Here is a 19,920-nt window from a genome sequence, read left to right as displayed (position 1 = left end):
TACCTCGCTGGTTCTTGGCGAAGTTGGTGTTCTCTTTGCGGTCCGGGCTTGGAACATATGCACCCACAAAGTAACAAGGACCAGACACAAGCACTTGTGTCTCGTCCTTCTTACTTCGTGGATGCATGTGTTTGCTCTGCTACAATTTTTAGTCAAACATGCACTAACTCGCCCAGAAAGAAGTCTTAATGAAGCTTCATATTTGTTTGCAAGCACCTGCCTGAATTTGTCAGCTTTTACCCTTACTGCCTCTGGGTTGACCTGTGTCTTCTTGACCAATTTTGCTCTTTCTCTCTTCAAATTGAGGTGAATCCCAGCCCTCACTAAGCTATGATCACTGCACTTTACCCTACCTCCTACCTTCTCCATCCTGCACTATGCTGGGATCAGCGGAAAGCAGGTAGTCAATTTCATTCCTTTTTTCCCCATTCGGGCCTTTCCAGGTCCACTTTGTGTTGCTACGCTTCCAGAAAAAGGTGTTCATTATTCGAAGCTTATTCCTTTCTGCGAATTCTTCCAGCATCTCTCCTCTAGCGTTCCTAGTATCGACGCCGTAGTTTCCCATTGCTTATTCACCAGCCTGCTTTCCCCCCACTTTTGAATTGAAGTCACCCATTACTACACAATACTGAGTTTGCAATTTCTCACCGTTAACTCATCATCATCATCATCATCATCAGCCTGGTTACGCCCACTGCAAGGCAAAGGCCTCTCCCATACTTCTCCAACAACCCCGGTCATGTACTAATTGTGGCCATGCCGTCCCTGCAAACTTCTTAATCTCATCCGCCCACCTGACTTTCTGCCGCCCCCTGCTACGCTTCCCTTCCCTTGGGATCCAGTCCGTAACCCTTAATGACCATCGGTTATCTTTCCTCCTCATTACATGTCCTGCCCATGCCCATTTCTTTTTCTTGATTTCAACTAAGATGTCATTAACTCGCGTTTGTTCCCTCACCCAATCTGCTCTTTTCTTATCCCTTAACGTTACACCTATCATTCTTCTTTCCATAGCTCGTTGTGTCCGTTAACTCAACATTTTCATAAAACTGGCGTACTTCCTCACCATCGTGACTGCATACTGGAGGGCAAGCCTGTAATACATTTAATATGTACCTCTTATTAAACTTAATTATGACTGCAGCTACCCTCTCATTAATGCTGTAGAATTCGTCAATCTCGCCCGCTATGTCCTTATGGATTAGGAATCCTACCCGGAATTCCTTCTTATCTAAGAGACCTACATAGCAAAGGACATGTCCGTTACTCAGCAATGCATAAGCCTCACCAGTTCTTTTAATCTCACTAAGGCCTATAATATCCCAAGTAATGTCTGATGGTTCATCAAAGAGTCCTGCTCAGCTAGCGTCACTAGAGAGAGTTCGGGTGTTAAACGTTGCAAGGGTCAGTTTCCATTGGCGGCCTGTCCAGACCCATAGTTTTTTATCGCCCTCTGCTGCGTTACAGGTCTGACCGTCGCCTTGGTCAGGTGCTCAGCAGCTGCTGGGGACTGAGGGCCATTGGGTAATTGAGTGACTCATTTGGGAGGGAGTCGCCGAATACTGCACCAGGGAGGCCAATTCCTGTTCTGGTGAGGGAGTGTTTTGTTGAAGTTTAATGGGCTTTCCTAATTTGATTGTACCTGGATCAGTGTAGCCCCACTCACTCTCCGCATCTTTTGCCGGTGACAGGCGTCACTCCAAGCCTCCAGATGTACATTGGAGGAGGGGAATTTCAAGCTCACGCTCGTCAAAAACAAAAAAAAACGCCTCATTGAGGGATTTGAACTTCCGACTATGTCAACTGAGCATTCGACTTAGTTCAGTCAGATAATCCCATAGGCGTCGAGGCTACCTTACGACCGACAAGTACAGGCCAGAGGGCCCTACATGCCTGAAAACTTCTTTGATTTATCCGCGATAGGTGTGTTCTCCGTATCCGATGGGTAACTCAATGTGGAACGATATTTAAACAGTGCTGGCCTCATTGTTCCGGAATCGCGCGTGCGCAGACTGCCGTGAACTGGGCTAGTCAAACCCTACATTCACAGTCGCGAATATATGCTCGTGATCTACAGGAGTACAAACGGAAACCCGCGAAAAGGAACATAAGTGCAAATGTAGAAGAAATAACCGGACGCGAACTACGACTTTTCTTTTTACTTGATGTATATCTGTATGTGAACTTTGCAACTGTTGACGTAACGTTATTTTTTTTTGCGTGCTACTGCAAACCTGCTCGTCACGTTTTCGGGTCCTTTAGCGCTGCAATTGCTTTTTTCTTTGCGAGGGTGAGGGGGGTATCTCATTAGGAAGCCAGCGCGAGGCATCTCGGTAGAGTCAGTTTAAGTCCATTTAGTATATCTCGAATGCCTGAAAACATGCTTGAATTATCCGTGGTATACGGGCTTTGATAATGGCGGCAAGAGGCACGCCATAGCATTTCACAAAGGTTCTAACATCGTGGTTTCGGAGTCTCCCGTACGCACGCACCATGAACACGACATATTTTCCGCAGAATTTACCGGCACTTTAACGTGTGGAAAAAAGAAATGAAAATTAGAAAATGAAGAAACTTTCATCGATTACCGCGAATTTACTAGTCGCGTTTGGAGGGAGGTACACCAAATAGTTCACGGTCTCGGCTGCCTGTCTCATGCATCGGAGAAATCTTTCCGAAGGAGACGGAACTGGGGCTGATGCCCCACGCAGGGCTGAGACGCCGGATGCGAAGAGGGTGCGTTGACTGAGACTTTCGTTCGAAGGCAAATTCTCAGTGGCTAGACGGGCCGCGAAACAATAGTTCTGAGCCGCGCGTAACATAGCCGACATGGGAAGCGGCCTTGCTCTATGGTTGGAAAGCGCTTATACGACGCCCCCTTTAAGCGACAGCTTGTGCCTGCGGTACATTGTGTGTACACTTCGCGCGGGAAACCCATTGACATCCCGTTTGGCGGTGAACTTGCAATGCATGCAATTCAGCAGTTGCGGATACGGGCTCGGAACCTACAGGAGCACACAAAAAGGGAAGCGCCGCAGCGGGCAAACATCGGCAGCGCGTTTCGGAGATTTGTGCAACCCATTTCGTACGTCTTACGTGCCTAAATACTTCTTTAATTTATCTGTGATAGATGTGTTTTCCTGATCGCGATGGGTAATTCAATGTAGAAGATTTCTAAACGGTTCTGGCCTCGTAGTTCCGGAATCGCACCTGTGCAGTCAGCCGTGAACCAGGCTAGGCAAACCCTACTGGCGTACCGACGACCATTTAAAGATGCGAATACATGCTCGCGATCTACAGGAGTACCAAGTTCTGAGCCGTGCGTAAAATAGGCGACCTTGGAAGAGGCCTTGCTATATGGTTCGAAAGCGGTTATACCATGCCTCCTTTAAGCCACCGCGTAAGCTTCTGCTTACTTGTATAAAAACGAAGAATGCCACTAATGCTTACAAAACACGATAATCTTTCAAGTTCTGTTTATGTACTACCATTTACGCGGAGGTGGTTTTCCGGAAGTCCGCAAAGCGGAGAAACATTCAAGAAAGGGATGAATCCTAAAGTCATGTGGACGACAACGTTTGCTTTCCAAGAACCTTGCTCCAGGTTCCGAGCTTGAGCAGCACTGACTTGCTGAATTGACTGCCCCAATGCAGAGTGTGCATATTAATGCGACGTGGAAACAAATACTCGGTAGGACGGAGTCACCGGCGGCTTTCTTTCCTCCACGTCGCGCTGATATGCGGGGCCCCCTAGCAGCCCATCAACATATTCCAGTGAATACTTTGAGCAATATAATTATTTGGACTCCTTCTGCAATCCCTGCCGTTTGGACCTGATGGTACAGCGACCGTCACACAATGTTGTTGGTACCAGTTTCTACCCCCGGACCAGAACGAATTATTCTTCAACATCGAAGCTTCTTGAGAAATCCGTATTCGTTTCCTTTGTTGCTTCGAGCTACATTCGGGTTTGTGACAATTGTTGATTTTCAAAAATGCTATTCCATAATTCTCGTTCCATTCGTGGTTTGCGCTCGACAGAGAAATCAGTGACATTTTACATGTGGTCTTTCCTCTTTCTATACAAGAAATCTCGAAGCATACTTTTGACAAAACTAAACAATGTCAAAGTCTTAATTACGTAGTAAAAATTACATAGTGTGGTTTATTAAAATAGCTCGCAATGTGTGTCGTGAAATACAGGGACATGTAATATGGAGCTGACCGTAAAAGTATCGCGATCTCAGGAGATTGCGCAATTCAGATAAGAGCGCCCAGGGCTGCCACGCTGCGCCAAAGCTCGAACTGCGCGTCAAATAGTTGGAGAAATGTCCGCCAGATGAAGCTAGATGTCTTCCCTGAGGCTTTCAGCCTCTCCAATAAAATTCTCTATGCCGCACTTTGGACACCGGAATTTCAGTGCGAATAACGCACAATAGCGGAAGAGTGGATATGCCACACGAGCAGAATATTTAGCTTCGAAGAACGGGTGCAGCTAAAAGGTGTCAGCTAAACAAACGCTGCTTGCGCACTGCTTAAACTTCCGCACTGCTGAAACTTCAATACGCACAAAGCAGGTTCGGTTTACTCTTGTTCTAAGCGCTTCTTTCATATTTTTTGTTTATTTCCGAGAAAACAACAACAGGAACGATAGAAGACTGTTTTTCATTCTGCAAAGGCTATTGAAGCAATAGTTCCCTTCCTTTTGCTTTCGTTCTTTCGCCTCTTTTCGTGTTGGTCGGCTGCCGGGCTTTCTCTGCCAATTGAAAGGTGTGTGCCAACGCAAAGCTTTCCTACTCGTGTTTTATTTATTTTTTAATATCGTTTTATTTTTGGGGAGGGAGGGGGGTTCATCACGATTAATTCACTGCCTCTTACGTACAGGAAAGCTCTGTGCTTATGCGTGAACATTTGTTTTGTGCTGAAAGTTTTTAATTTATCGGACGATGAAACAAGCAAACAAACAAACAAGCAACCTAACAAACAAATCAATAACGGTAAAAAGAAAGTGTACTCGCCTTTGGCCTCACAGCCATCAGTTGTGTCTACTAGAGCTTTAAGGAGTCTGTTTTTTCCAAATCGTAGGAAATTGTTCCTTAGATGTTTTTTTTTTTCTGAATACGATAATATACGGCAATTTCGATGTGCCTGTAAGGAAGGGTTGCCTGATTTTACATTGATATCAGAGATGATGACTTAAAAAAAATTATTACAGTGGACTAAGCGCTGTAAAGCGGGCAATAAAATTTCAGACGGTGAATTTCTGTGTGTATTGAAGTGACAGACCTTTGTTTTGAGGAACCACACGAAAAAAAAGAAATATAAAGAAATACAAAGCAAGTTATTTCTATACCAATATAACTTCACTTTATTACCTTAAAGGCCCCCGGGGTTGGGGGTGTTACATAAGGGGTGGGTTACATATATAAATCATATTAAACAATGAAAACACGTAATGAACATAAATTATTCGCTGTGAAATACACTAGTTATACAATTCAGAAATTTAGATGTACAGGTGATTACGGCGATGTCGTGTGGAAGGCCGTTCCAGTCTGGGGCTGGGCGTGGAAAGAATTAAGATGCGAATGTAGCAGTGCGCGCACGAAGCCGTGCAACTTGAAGGGGAAATACGTGCCGGCGGGTTGATGTAGGGCGGATGACGAAGTGAGCTGTAATAAAGTTTATGAAACAAGCACATAATAGTAATACGACGTCTACAAGCTAGAGATGTTAAACCTGCCTCTGCTTTTAATGATGATATACTAACGTTATAGGAATAGCACGAATATATGAATCTTGCGGCTCGACTTTTTACTGATTCTAGGGAAATCGTTAGATAATTTTGGTTAGATAAGAGCTAACTTAAATTTTGGTTAGATAAGTGATAACTTAAACAATGCATTGTTCAAAAGTTTAAAATGAAGTGCTTGCTACCTCTGTTGTATAGACTAGGAAGTAAAACTTCCTGTAGGTCATCCTTGGAAACAATAGGAAACTCGAATTGATTGCGCACTCTGACATCGTGTTCCAAGATAAGCATAATGCATACCGTCTAAATTGCCCATGCTCACTCCTGTTATTTCTCCCGCCAGATGTCTTTAAGCTTTACTCTCATTGCACAAGAGTAAAAGGGGCACGCGGTTCCTCGACGCGTTGGTGAGCTTATCTTTTATCAACATCCTGCCACTGGATGCTATGACGAACCTAATAAAACAATCAGTTAAATATTTCAAGTGATGCTTTTTTCCAGTTTTCGCTGCCATTCAGAATTGATTCACAATTAAGAATTATATAACATACGCTTTCTGCGAGCAGCCGGTGTTTTGTTATAGGTGCTATTAAACATCAGCGGAACATAAACGCACCTTGGTTTAGCATATCGTCTAAGATGGGTAGCATGTAGTGGCGCAAGGCTTGCATATTGCTGCAGAAAAGCTGTCTTCATGTTTCGACCCGTAGTTATTGAGGTGCCCTTAAAGAGAATTAACAGTTACGTAAAACAACGACTTATTATACGGGTTTGCGTACCACCCATCGACAACGCTCTGGTGAAGCAGCACTGAGTTGTTTCACAACGGTCCAAGTGCTTGTGTCTGTAGCCTAATCACTGTTGAAACGGTTTGGAAACGTGGCTATGTACACTACCGCTACAACTGGGCGTAATTCCTTTATTTTCATTCATTTATTATGCAATGGTAGGGCAGAGACCAATGACATAGTGAATTAACTGAGAGCGAGGGAATGAACTGAAACTTCTTCAGTTATTCCTAACAAGACGCAAGGCCAGAACAAGGAGCACACAGGACAAGGAGCTAGTGTCGTTTCTAGTACATTCCTTGCTCTTAGTTTCTTTGCTCTTATTTTTCCTATACTAACTTTTGTCAGCCTCACTGCTGTTTCTCCGTGCTGTGCCCGGGGGCATTCTTTTCTACTAAACAATCATTGCGTGCTTACAAATGTATCAATTCTGGATTACTCTCCAAGTAGTACAACCGTCTTCTCTAATAACCGGAGCACACGAAAAGCTATATTTTTGCTCTTCAAGGAAACTGCGACCACATTGCAAAACTGCCAACATGACTCAAGGAACAGCCTTTGATCAGTGTAGCCGAGCTTCCCAAGCCGAGCTCAGCACTCCGAACGAAAATCGCCGGTAAAAATGGTTGAGTGGTTCGTGACGTCGCATGCCAATTTCCTGCATCAGAGAAGTCGATTGAGGTTCATTCAAGTGATGCGGGGAGTGCGGTGCATGCCTCTCCTCGAACCTCCATACTTCTCGACGCCGTCCCTGCTTTACTAAAGTAGTAGTCGTGACTCATCATCATCAGCAGCAGCAGCATCATCATCATCAGCCTGGTTACGCCCACTGCAGGGCAAAGGCCTCTCCCATACTTCTCCAACTACCCCGGTTATGTACTAATTGTGGCCATGTTGTCCCTGCAAACTTCTTAATATCATCCGCCCACCTAACTTTCTGCCGCCCCCTGCTACGCTTTCCTTCCTTTGGAATCTAGTCTGTAACCGTTTATGACCATCCGTTATCTTCCCTCCTCATTACATGTCTTGCGCATGCCCCCCCCCCCCCCATTTCTTTTTCTTGATTTCAACTAAGATGTTATTAACTCGCGTTTGTTCCCTCACCCAATCTGCTCTTTTCTTATCCCTTAACGTTACACCCATCATCCTTTTCATAGCTCGTTGCGTCGTCCTCAATTTAAGTAGAACCGTTTTCGTGAGCCTGGAGGTTTCTGCCCCGTACGTAAGTACTGGTAAGACACAGCTGTTATACACTTTTCTCTTGAGGGATAATGGCAACCTGCTGTTCATCATCTGAGAATGCCTGCCAAACGCACCCCAGGTCTTTCATATTCTTCCTTATTATTTATTTCAGCCCATTCTTTCTTGTAATTCTGATAGTCGTGACTACAATACTACTACTACTACTATTCTAGCAACAGCTTCAGTTGGGTCAAATCTAGTGGCTAAGTATTTCTAAGTATTTGATAATGAAGTGACTTTCGAGAACTTTTTTTCTTATGTCGCCTTGGCCGTAATCGTAGACCACCGTCCATTACGTCTTCTTCTGCTGACAGGTATGTTTTCAGGTCCTGGAGCACCTTTATGTCGCATTGGGCGATCACGCTGTTCACTTCGCAGTTAAGTTGGCTAAGTTTAACAGCGCTATTTAATGACGGCGTCATAATGATCCACCATTCAAGAAATATCACGCCACACGCCCGTTGTATCCGCACATAGGTCCATACAAGCCTGCGACCCATCGATGCACATTCGTCGTCTAAACTGAACGCGTGAAAGAAGGTCAGCACGCGTGCGAGTCGCAAAACGGTAATGTCACTTCTCCCGGAGCGCAATAGCTGTGCGGCGAAGCACTCCTCCCGCCACTCCGCACCCGCATGACGCACGCGGAACGACACGGAGCGGGCAACAGCAAGAAGCGGAATGAGTTCACCGCGCCGTCGCGGCTGCGGCGGCAGCAGCCACCAGAGGCCGCGCCTTCGTTGAGAGGTAATTTCTCTGCTTAGTGCACAAATGCAACCACCTCTTACGACCAAGGCCACACGAATACAAATGCACTTGGGCACTTGACCATTTTTGCAGCGCCCCCTATTCTTTAGTAAACAAGTATAGTTTAAGCCAATAAATGAACAAGAACACAACACGGAAACTTTTCTCTAAAACAACAGATGGCGCCACAATAGCGGTTACCCAGATTTTGTCACGACCGTTGATCGCGGCTTCTCTGAGTTCTGTACTCCATCCTTTCCGCTCCGACGCACCGGCGCGTGAAGGGGAGAGAGAATCCGCGGCTGTGACTACCCCCCCCCCCCCGACCCCCGCGCCCGACGTGAGCGCGCGAGGTATCTCGGGATCGGTGCGTTCAAGATGGCTGCCCCACTGGGATCCCACCGTGCGCAACGAAAAACGGCACAGGTGAGCAGATTTCCTCGTTTTCGGTGTGCGCGCGTCGAGCCTGCGCCTTCTCGCGCGCGGTCGAGAGCGGCTCGGCGCCCCGGCCGTGGGTTGCTCCGGCGGAGGCGCGTTCGGCAGTGGAGCCGACAGCAGGGGCCCGAGCGCGTCGCGGCCCCGTTAGAGCATGGACGACGCCGAACTGGCGAGTCGTGTAGAAGACGTTGCGGCGGTGTTCGAACTGGAAGCTTCCCATCCTTTCTGCTAGCAGTTCGTTCCAGTCCGTGTAGCCCTAATGGAAAACACGCACAGCTTTGAAACAGCCTCGTCTCTCGCGTTGTCGACCGTGCTCGCCACAAGGTGTACTTCGTCGCTGTCACCAATGCGTTTGTAGAGCAACGCCTGTTGCCAGGAGGCTCACTGCCGAGCCGATATGGGGATTAGCGTTTCCCGATAAGGAAGGCTACCGCGAAAGCAACTTCCGGAGCCAAATGTCAGCTGCGTTCTCTGTGCCAGCAGGCACAGTGCAGGAGCACTTTGTGAAACCAACGTCCATGTTACATCTAATCATTCTGCCAGAACATTTGGTCAGACAAAGGTCTAAGGCTATGTGCTATGTGATGTGTCACGCAACGTAAAGGACGTAGTGCTAATGAGACTTTTTTTGTATGTAATGCACCTATACCTTCATGTAGCTTTGCCATTGACGTCATTTGAACACAGCACGCTGTGGAACGCGTGTTATATTCGCGTCCTGTCTCTCACTTTGACGTGGAGCAAACTTTCTCGCTAAGTAACGGGTGCTTCTGTACCTGGCATTTATTACTCGTTGCAAGCACAGTGGTTCTCTTAGGTGGCTCATTCTTTTTCTGTGAAACTTGCGTACTAATATATTCTACCTCATATTATGCGGAAAATACAGACCTTACAGACAATTGCAATATTTTGTATAACTTGCGCGCGATTCCGTCCCACCCGCAGACCAAAGAACTTGCAGTTATTGCAGACTCAGCGCTACTCGGTGTCTGAGAAATTACTCATACGGCGATTTTGCTGTTTCAACATTCTCTGCTTCCTTGCATGGACATAACATTTTTGTAATCTTGAAAGCTTATGCACGCAATCTCTAAACAAAACTCATGTGTGGAATTACTCCTCAGAAATAGATCCTTTCAGTTCCACTTGTATGTAAGAGCGTAGCACAACTCTCATTGCCCACAGGAGAGCCAACTTGTTACACCGTCAACGCAGTGTTCATCGCTTCGTCATTGTTTTGCTTTAGTTTTTTTCTATTGACCGTCGTCGAGTATTCAGCCCCGTAAGGCAGCCGCTATTTGTCCATTTTCCTGCGAGAAATACTCTTCAAAGGTGTTGGTGTGCCCTGTGCCACCGTCATTCATTCATTCAACATAAAGAACTCGTTGGCCATATCCGACCCTTGCGCAAACAAAATCCATAAATTATCATCACGACGAAAGGAATTTACCGTGGCTATAAATCAAGCAACGCTGCAGTTACATCCCGATTTGTCCTTTCTGATAAAGATGGCTTCAGTTATCTCGTGCAACGTCCTTCCTTTGTGGCAATAGCGAAAATAATCCTTCAGAAAGCGCAACGTTGCATGTTGCGAAGGCGCTTATGATGTTCGGATCATCAGCAGCAGCAGCCTCTTGCACTACCGATAACATCTGCCCTTTCGCGGCCGTCTCCAGTTACACCTGCATCGTGTCAGCTTTTTTATCTTCATCCTGTGCGCCCAAACTCCCCCCCCCCCCTCCCACCGATTGTCACGCCCTCGTCGACAGAGTTTCCGCTTCCCTTGGCACGCCCACTGCATTACTCTAGCGGACCACCGGAGTGAGAGAGAGATAGCTCTTTAATAAAAAGCTTTGCCGGCGAAGAAGTGTTCGACCAGCGGCTTAACATATCACGTGACCTTTAGTGCGGCATTTGTTCGTTTTAGGTATGAGAGGCGCCTTCATTGTCCCTTCTACTGACGTCACCCCCATCGCTTGCTTCACGGACCTCTCAAGTTGCTATCTCCATAGTTTAAGCACCACAACTTAGCAATTTGCTTTTGAACCACACCATTATAAGTTGCCATTCATGAGTTTGGAATGCTTGCTGTATGCGCTCATAAGTAACAGCGCTGCGCAGTGATACCATCCTCCGCTGTCTGTGCCTTTGCACATGTGGCGACACACTCCGCGCATAGTTCTGCGCACCCTCCGTCTTCTTGTCATCTGGCCCGGCATAACACAGCTGCACGCTGGACTGCATGGTCGATAAAACACAGCGCCACCGCCACGTCACCCGAGGCATAGAGTTTTTCACTACATTACCTAGAGGGAAATCTGGAGCTGCTGCGCTGTGGTATGCATGGGAATGCCGGTATATTGTGACTTCGGATTGGCATCGTTCTCGTAGAGGCAAGACACCTTGAAGACGCGCTTGGCAAGTACCGTACCGTCTGTCACAATGAATCATTTTCTACTAAAACAGCACGTGAAAAGCTGTTTTAGCTTTATTATTACTCGAAAACATGTTTTGTTTAACTATAAGAACTTGTTATTGTGTGTACGACTACATGTTACGTAAAAAGTATCAGCGGGCCGCTAAAGTTGGAGGACAGACGACAAGCTTCGCGCTCGCTTTGAAACAGTTGGTCGTCTATTCTTGCTTTTCTTCGCTTGGTCATGCATCGTGGGTGAGTAAAGATGTAATATGCGTGAATGGAAACATTTTATGAAGATTTTACTTTGAGAACGCGTTATTTGCGTAGCCATATTCAAGTTTATGACGAAGCCTCTTACAACACCAGCCAACACGAGCCTCGCAGACACATATACCGTCATTCCCATGACGGCACGGTGCCCCCTTAAGAAACTACCATAGATGGTGGCGCCAGATTACCCTCTAGGTGTTATAGTGAGAAACTCTATGACCCGAGGTATGCGTCACCGACGGTGGCTAGAAAAACAGGCTGCCTGGCTGCGAAAGACCGCCTTCTACCTTCCGCTACTGTGACAAACGTAGCGTTGGTATGCCCATCCGCTGCCATCGTTAGTCGAATGAAGAAGCGTTACGTTTTTATCTTGGGATTCGTCCTTCGGCAGACACGACATCCCACACACACATTGCGGGATGGTGCGTTTGTCGCCTAACCTTCACTCAGCGTCAGAAGCCGAAGGCATGCTGCCATGCTAACAACATGTCGACAAAGTCAACATATATTTCTTCCCTGGCTAATATAGAAAGCGGGCCTTTCTTTTTCCTTTGTTAACACTCGCGATATAAAACTCAAGGTTGCGGAATTTTCGCTCTTCTTTGTCCTTTTGTTAGAGAAATCCGCCGTACTATTTAGATCAGTATCATTTGCCAGCTCACGACAAGAACATTTGAATTAACCAGCTTGAGATGTCCCGTGAAACACCTCGTACGAAAGTATCGTTGTTTAATCGGGCAACCTTGCTGATACGCGTACAGAGCGTTGTGCGAGCTGCGACTCATTTTCCGACTCAAGAACTGGCGTAATTTCAGGCTCATTCCCTACAAATGAGAAACAAAATAAACGTAAATATTGTCAACATTCCATTCCACTGTGCAAGAATTAAAACGCGCCTTTCGTTTACAGCCTCTTTCGCTTGATGACTAAACAACCTAATATTGATTGTATGGTATTACACTATTTCAGGATGAGTGATTATTAACTTTATGACATTTTTACGCATCGAATATTTAACATTATCCTTTGGCATAATATTTTCGATTGAGCAGAGCGGACTGCTGTGTCTTCAATGCAGTGAATGTTTTGCGTAGCCTTCCTTCTTTGCATTGAAGCGTCCGCTAAATTGGTTTGTGCTGCTGCCAAGGGTGTCTGACGGAACGCAACCAGCGCTTTAAGCGCATCGTAGAAGGGAATATGAAAGTGCTTTTCCGCCAAGTGTTTCAGATGACCGACTTCAGGAGCTAGGTAATTGTGGCTAATGAAGGTTGAATAAGTTGCTTACCTGTACATTCATAAGACCCCTTTAACGATACACGGTAAGGGAAATTTTATCTCGAAATTTGCGCACTGATCAGGAATCTCCTCATGCCTAAGTTTCTGCAGGCTGTTTTTCATTGGTTTGTTTTTCTTGAGGTACACTTTCTTAGTGCCGGCAATTACGTATCAAGTAGTAGTAGTCTGAGGTCCACATTTTAATTTGTAATGTACGCTTTCTCAAAAACCAATGACAAGACAGACATTTAAATTGAAGTTTGAAGTTTATTTTTTTTATTTTACCACATAAGTACACTGATATATACAAAGCGGTAGGGATGGCAGGATAAAAGCTGCATAACTGCAGCTTGACTAGTCCCACCTCCCCATGAACAACAGGCAGCAACATGGCGAGATATTCGTAGTACATTCTTGTGGCAAGGTCAATATATACATATTCACAGACGCATATATATACACACATTTATACATACATATATATATATATATATATATATATATATATATATATACATATATATATATATATATACACACACACACATGCACATACGCATACATGTATGCATGAAAAACCAGAAATGACAACTTAGAAATAGCAAAGAAATACTTTTCAACCGACAAACCAAAAAGTTAATTATTCACAGAAATTTTTGCAGTAATGTGCTCTTGGATATATGGCGTATGTTTACATCATTTAGACTATATTTGTTAAGTGTAGAGGGAAGACAGTAGGAGAGTGCTTGAAGGCCATAGTTAGTCCGAGGGCGCGGGACTTCCCAGTGTTCCGTATATCGATTTAGGCGAAAAGAAGGATTCCGCTGCAAGTTCGCGATGTTTATGATATGATTAGTACTCTTAACCATGTCACGTTTAAAAGAACACATAAGTTGATACTCATAAAGGCGGTCTACACGTAAAATCTTGAACTTCCGGAATATGTCACGCGTATGTCCATTGTAAGGTAAGTCTGAAATAGCACGTAAGGCATTCTTTTGAACTGAAACTAAATTACCTAATGATTTCTTAGTACTATTTGACCAGACCAGGTTACAATAGCGCAGGTGAGAAGCAAATAGTGCGTTATAAACCATAAGTTTCTGTGGTATTGGTAGTAGCCTCTGGCATCTGCGCAACATACCTAACGCTTTACTAAGTTTATTTCGTAAGTAATCGGTGTGGTGGTCCCATAGCATCAATTCATGGAAGATAACACCCAATGTTTTTGCTGTAGCGGAAAGTTCTATTTTTGTGTCATTGAGTGTGAGGCATTGGGTTAGATCACAAGGCGTGGACTTCGCTCTAAAGAGGACCGCTTTTGTCTTGGAGCAGTTTAACTGGAGAGAATTTTTTACAGACCAGTTATATATCTTGTGAAGTATTTCATTTGCAAAATTGATGAGTTCATCCTCCTTAGTTCCTGAGAAGAATAAACTAGTATCATCTGCGTAAATAATATAGGTAATCGAAACATCAATATTAACAATGTCATTTATGTAAATGATAAATAGAAGTGGTCCCAATATGCTACCTTGAGGCACGCCTTGCTTAATAAGTTTAAACGAAGATAATTTTCTATTTATTGATACGCATTGCTTTCTATTGGTTATGTAACTTCTAATTAAATCTAAAACTATTCCGCGTGTACCATAACAATTCAATTTTTCTAATAGTGTTCCATGGTTAATTCTGTCAAAGGCCTTTGAGAAATCTAGGAATACTCCCAATGTTAGTTTCCTCGCCTCTATATTTTTCAAAATTAGTTCCTTTTGTTTAAGAAGAGCAGTTTCAGTCGAGCAGCCTGACCTGAAGCCATATTGACATGGTGTTAAAACAGAATACTTGTTAAAAAAGGCAGTCATCCTAAGGAGAATAATTTTTTCTAAACCTTTTGAAAACAGTGGAAGAATTGAGATTGGTCTATAGTTGCTTAAGTTTTCCCTTTCTGCGCCTTTGTAAACCACAGCTACCCTTGCGATTTTCATCTGTTGAGGAAAAATGCCAGAGGTTAGGGAGATGTTGTAAATGTGAGTGAGGCAAGGGGTGAGCAGGTCAATAACAAAAAGAATTGGTTGTATTTTTAATCCATGCACATCCTCACTTTTAGATCGCCTAAAATTTTTGAACACATTTAAAACCTCAGTGTCATCAGTCTCATCAATATACAAAGAATGTGTAAGGGGACTGGGCAAATACATCAAGGCATCTTGATCATAAGTGCTTTCAACTAGAGAGGCAAAGTAATCATTAAATTTATTGGCGAGTGCTTCATCTTTAAGAACCTCATTACCAACCTTGAGCTCTTTAATAGTACTGGCGGGTCGCCTTGATGATATAACAGAATTCAGCTTATTCCAAGTCTGTTTTGCATCAACGATACCATCGAACATGGAGTAGTAATAGTCGCATTTAGCTTGTTTTTGCAGCTTAGTCAGGTTATTTCGATATTTCTTAAACCGCTTCAAATCATCTGGGTCACGGCTATTCAAAAACGCATGGTACAGCCTATTCTTTTCATTTATCATTTTGATTAGCTTAGAGGAGATCCATGGTTTGCGAGCGTGTTTAGGTTTTTTTACGTGCCTGTAAGGAAAGTGTTTTTGACATACTGTGCACACGATCTTAATGAAGCGGTCATAGGCGCTATCAGGTGATGAAGAGGAGAGTATGTCATCCCAGCTCAACGAGCTTATTTCATCACGAAAGCAAGAAAGAGATTGTGAATTAATGTCTTGGAAATAAATGTCTGATTTCACCGGGTGCCTCTGTTTAATTTCAACCGTAGTAATTAGGCAAATTGGTAAATGATCACTGATAGCGATACTTATCGGACCATGGTGTAGTAGGTTAGCAAAATTTGTTATAAATAGATCTATCAAGGTGGCTGTAGCAGCTGTAATGCGAGTTGGGGTAGTTATAACATTTGAAAGGCCATGCGAAAGAAGTAGATTTGACAGGTCAGTTTGTTTGCTAGTCTTTGTGAGCATGTCAATGTTGAGGTCACCTCCGAGTACCAATGTATAATTATTTACATTAACAAACCAAAAGAATTCATCTAAATATTGAAGAAACTTGTTGATGTTGCCGTGAGGAGGTCTATACACAACAGTAAATAGAGAGTTTTCGAATTTTAAACACAGAATTTCAATGTCTTCACAGCATCGAGACCATTCATCAATATACTGATAGTCAATACTTGTTTCCACATACATGCATACACCACCGCCTCTAGTTTCTCTATTTATATAGACCACATTATACCCATCAATATGCACTATATCGGTTTCATTGCAGTACCAAGTTTCAGTCAACATAATGACAGAAAATTTAAATTTAAATTCATCTAGAAAATTCCACAATTCGTCTTCTTTAGAACGGGCTGACTGTATGTTCATATGTAGGAAACTCAGAGTCGATAGGCGCTGATGCGCAACAATCGTGCTTAATTCAGAGGGACTAGTACATTTCAGAGCCATTTTGAAACTTAATTCTCAGGAAAAAAAGACAGCCATTGCAATGTAGAAACAGTGCCGTTGGCATAGACGAATAAGACGTTATATGTGCAAGACCAACTGCTGAAGAGAATATTAAGGGGAATTTAATTTTTATGTGGGTGACGCCCTCAACCACAGCACTGTAGCAAGCAAGAACATATGAGTGCGACACTGATGTACTATAGACTCTAAGGTGTACAATATTGGTCAAAAGGTTAACGTTCATAAAAATAACTGTTTCCGACAGTAGTTTAGAGCTTACATACATAAGGACACTATCAGGCACATTTGCTAGGTACGAAGCCGCATAGATTCGGAAAATGTGCGTGGGTGTCTGAAGAATCGCTCCGTTAACTGTTTTCAAAAATATAGAGAAAAGCAAGAAGAACCATAGGTTCCTAGATTGTTCTTGAGCCATTCTATCTGTTGGCACCATGACATAAATGACGTTCAGTATGCAATAGCGGGTAACCTAACGCACCTTGTCTAGGTCCGAGTCACAGGTAACATGTAGGACAGGCGAATTTTCAGACTTCCGCATCAGTATCTTTCCCTGTGACACCCACACAAACTTCCATTCTTTTTCTCGCCTCAGTTGTCGAGCTCTACCCAATAAACGCTTGTTTTCAACGCACAGATGCTCATTGATATATACAGGATTACTCTCTTCAAAGCCCAGGGTCCCAGTGCTTAACTTAGCGGTTCGCGCAGCAGAGAGTACTCTGTCTCGTGCAGACCTAGTCGAAAACTTTATGATCACGTTTGGTTTATTTTTATCTTTAGAAGGGACACGATGTACTACATCGATGTCGTTGTCCGTGACACTTGTGCCTATACATGTGGCAATTTGTCCAACACTTCTTCTCAGATCTTCGTTTGCAACTAACGGTAGTCCTTTAACCTCAAGGTTCATGTTCCTGCTGTATTGTTTCAGCTCAACTATTTCTCTCTTTGCTTCTTTCAGTTCTTTACTTAGTTGCTCATTGTCCCTTTTACATCGCTGATTTTCAGCCGTCACTGTAGTCAGCTCGCGACGGAACCCGTCAACATCCTTCTTGAATTGTTCGAAACCATCGTTCATAAAGCCAATGGAGTCGCGAATGGCTCCAAGTTCACTGCGAATCTCTGTATTGGAGTTAGCAACACCACCGACGACATTTCTCATGTCCGTCGCAAACGCCTCAAGCTTAGCTGTCAGTTCAACTAACACTTTTGTGACTTCCTTTATAGTACCTGGCTGCTTATCAGCAAGAGACTTTGCGACATCGCGCAGGCTTCCAGAGCCAGAACCCTCCATAGCCTAAAGGCGGCACAGATATGGCATATACGACACTCTAACCAGTAGTCACAACAAGGTAAAAGCACTACAAGACTCGTGGCAGCAACAGCGACGACAGGGGAGGAGCTATGCTACAGCACAGAATAAGAAATTCCACCAACCTGCAAAAATCCAGACAAGCTGATTAAATGACGTGCGTACGTCGCCGCTGCCGCTGCCAGAGTGAACCCAGCTTTCCAGTGAAAACACCGCCCCCAATACAGAAGCGACAAAAGGCCGTGGTTACGGTACAGTCAGGCAGTTAATTGGCAGTTATACGCAAATTATAAGTCTTCAAAGGGAACCTAGTAGCATAAATATAGCTAACACTTGGCGCAAAGAGAAGTTCAGAATTTAATATTTTTGCCAGTGTTGATTAACCACTGTGCTATGATTTAGGTTCAGACTGTAGGTAGTACAATATAGTACAGTATATTATCAGCTGGAGAACTTTCATGGAAATTTGGGGAATCATTTTCTAGTAATGTTTCGCTAAGTGTTAGAAGAGTGCGGCAGAATACTTACCATTTCTTGCTATATTCCCATCATCCCGAAAACCTTCCACGACGTTTCTATCCCTTCCTTCTCATTCTCTGCTATATCAACTCTCTATAAAGGCGAGTGGGTGCCAGCTCATACAGGCCACGTGGTTTGATGGCCAGCATACTCGAAATACGCCTTTGTAATGCTGGGCCGCAACGCCGTTGACACGGGTTAAATGAGAACACCACAGAAGCACCCATGCAGGATGCAGTGCACCACAGCAATGCTCTTACCAGAAGAATTTCTGGATAGCTAACGAACACGAGGTAAACTGAATTTTGCGTATCAAGTCGTCACATTCAATAAGACAAAAAATACGCTGACCAAAAGAGCTCTGATGCCATCTAAACTCAAAGCGCGTCTTTTGCAGACCAGGCCTTTGGTGATTTGACACGCCTTTAGCGTAAGTGGGATCTTGGCATCTATCTGGTCGAACAATGACCTTTTTGGCGCCTCCAGCGCGTGGTAGCTAGTCGAAAAGGCGGCTAAACGAAGGTCTCGACGATACGAGAAGCGAGATCTAATCGCAGAGGGGGTAAAATTATTTACGCAGGCGTAATAAGCCGCAGTATAGTCAGCAATTAACTACATAACATCATAGGCTGCGCTACCTCCTGCGCTTAGAACGAAAGAAAGCTGAGCTAGTTGGTAAGGATCCATTATGCAAAAAAGGTGAGGCGTGCAGACAGGACACAAGAGAAGAGAAGTGGACTACACGAACGCCGACTATCAACTGAAGGGAGCACTGAGGCGAAAAAAAGAAGACACAAAACTCATCTGCGCAAGCTCTGGAATGGTATCACCACGTGTCAGTCGAGTAAATGTGCCGGTCTACGTGGGAGATAGCTGTTAAGGTACTTAATCTCTTCTTTATGTAAAGTAATCGAAGGCTGACTCACGCACTCACTTCCACCATTATAGATATGCCACGCCTCTACCATAATACGAGTATCTTCATTGATTTCAGATCGCATTGCAAGCAATGAACAATCAAAGTCTCATTTTAAGACGTCTGACCCAGTCCGACCGTTAGTTAATTTAATTGTGGAGCATATACTTAGACCAGTAATATCCGATAAGGAAGGTTATTTCGTGATTATGCCAGATGACATGTTTTCAGAAAGAGCGATTTCAGCCATAGAAAACAATTTACAGCCAGTAAAACTCAAGCCCTTGCTAGTTAAGCACCATGCTGTTGACCTCCTGTCAAGACATAATCTTGATAGGGTTGTCTCTAATGTCAAGAAAGCAAAATCCCTCACCTTAGAACTGTTTTTCTCGGCGAAGACCCATAAGCAAGAAATTCCTTTTCTTGCTATCGTGTCAGAGAAAGGGACGTGGCAGATCTGTGTCGCTGGTTACCTACAGAACTGCTTAGTTTTACTGGGTTTTTTTTTCAGATCCCTTTTGCTTGCGTAATTCTCAGGCACTAGTTGAGTATTTGAGAGATGAAAATCCTGGTGATTGTACAGATTTTAGTATGGATATGGAAGACCTGTATTACTCCTTCCCGCATGACGAGTTGCTAAATTCCGTAAATGAGTGCATTAAAGAACAAGTGCAAGAGTCGGCTTTTATTGACAGATTCGGTGCTTCCACGGAAGCTTTTCTAGAAATTATTTCAATGTACTT

The 19,920-nt window shown here is 44.1% G+C and overlaps 1 protein-coding gene across 4 annotated transcripts in view; it reads left to right on the top strand.

The window, feature by feature from the left end:
• Nucleotides 1-19,920, top strand: part of Asator (tau-tubulin kinase asator) — a 453,953-nt gene that overhangs the window by 105,178 nt on the left and 328,855 nt on the right. Inside the window, exon 1 of one of the 4 annotated variants that reach the window (XM_075698149.1) lies at nt 8,866-8,954. The exons of the other annotated variants lie outside the window; for them this stretch is intronic. The gene's annotated coding sequence lies outside the window, so the exon portion shown is untranslated. Of the gene's footprint in view, nt 1-8,865; nt 8,955-19,920 lie in introns of those variants that run through there. 4 annotated transcript variants of the gene reach the window in all.

The sequence above is a fragment of the Dermacentor variabilis genome, chromosome 7 (assembly GCF_050947875.1).
Source record: "Dermacentor variabilis isolate Ectoservices chromosome 7, ASM5094787v1, whole genome shotgun sequence".
In the NCBI taxonomy this organism is placed as follows: Eukaryota; Metazoa; Arthropoda; class Arachnida; order Ixodida; family Ixodidae; genus Dermacentor; species Dermacentor variabilis.
This window is presented reverse-complemented; position numbering and strand designations above follow the sequence as displayed.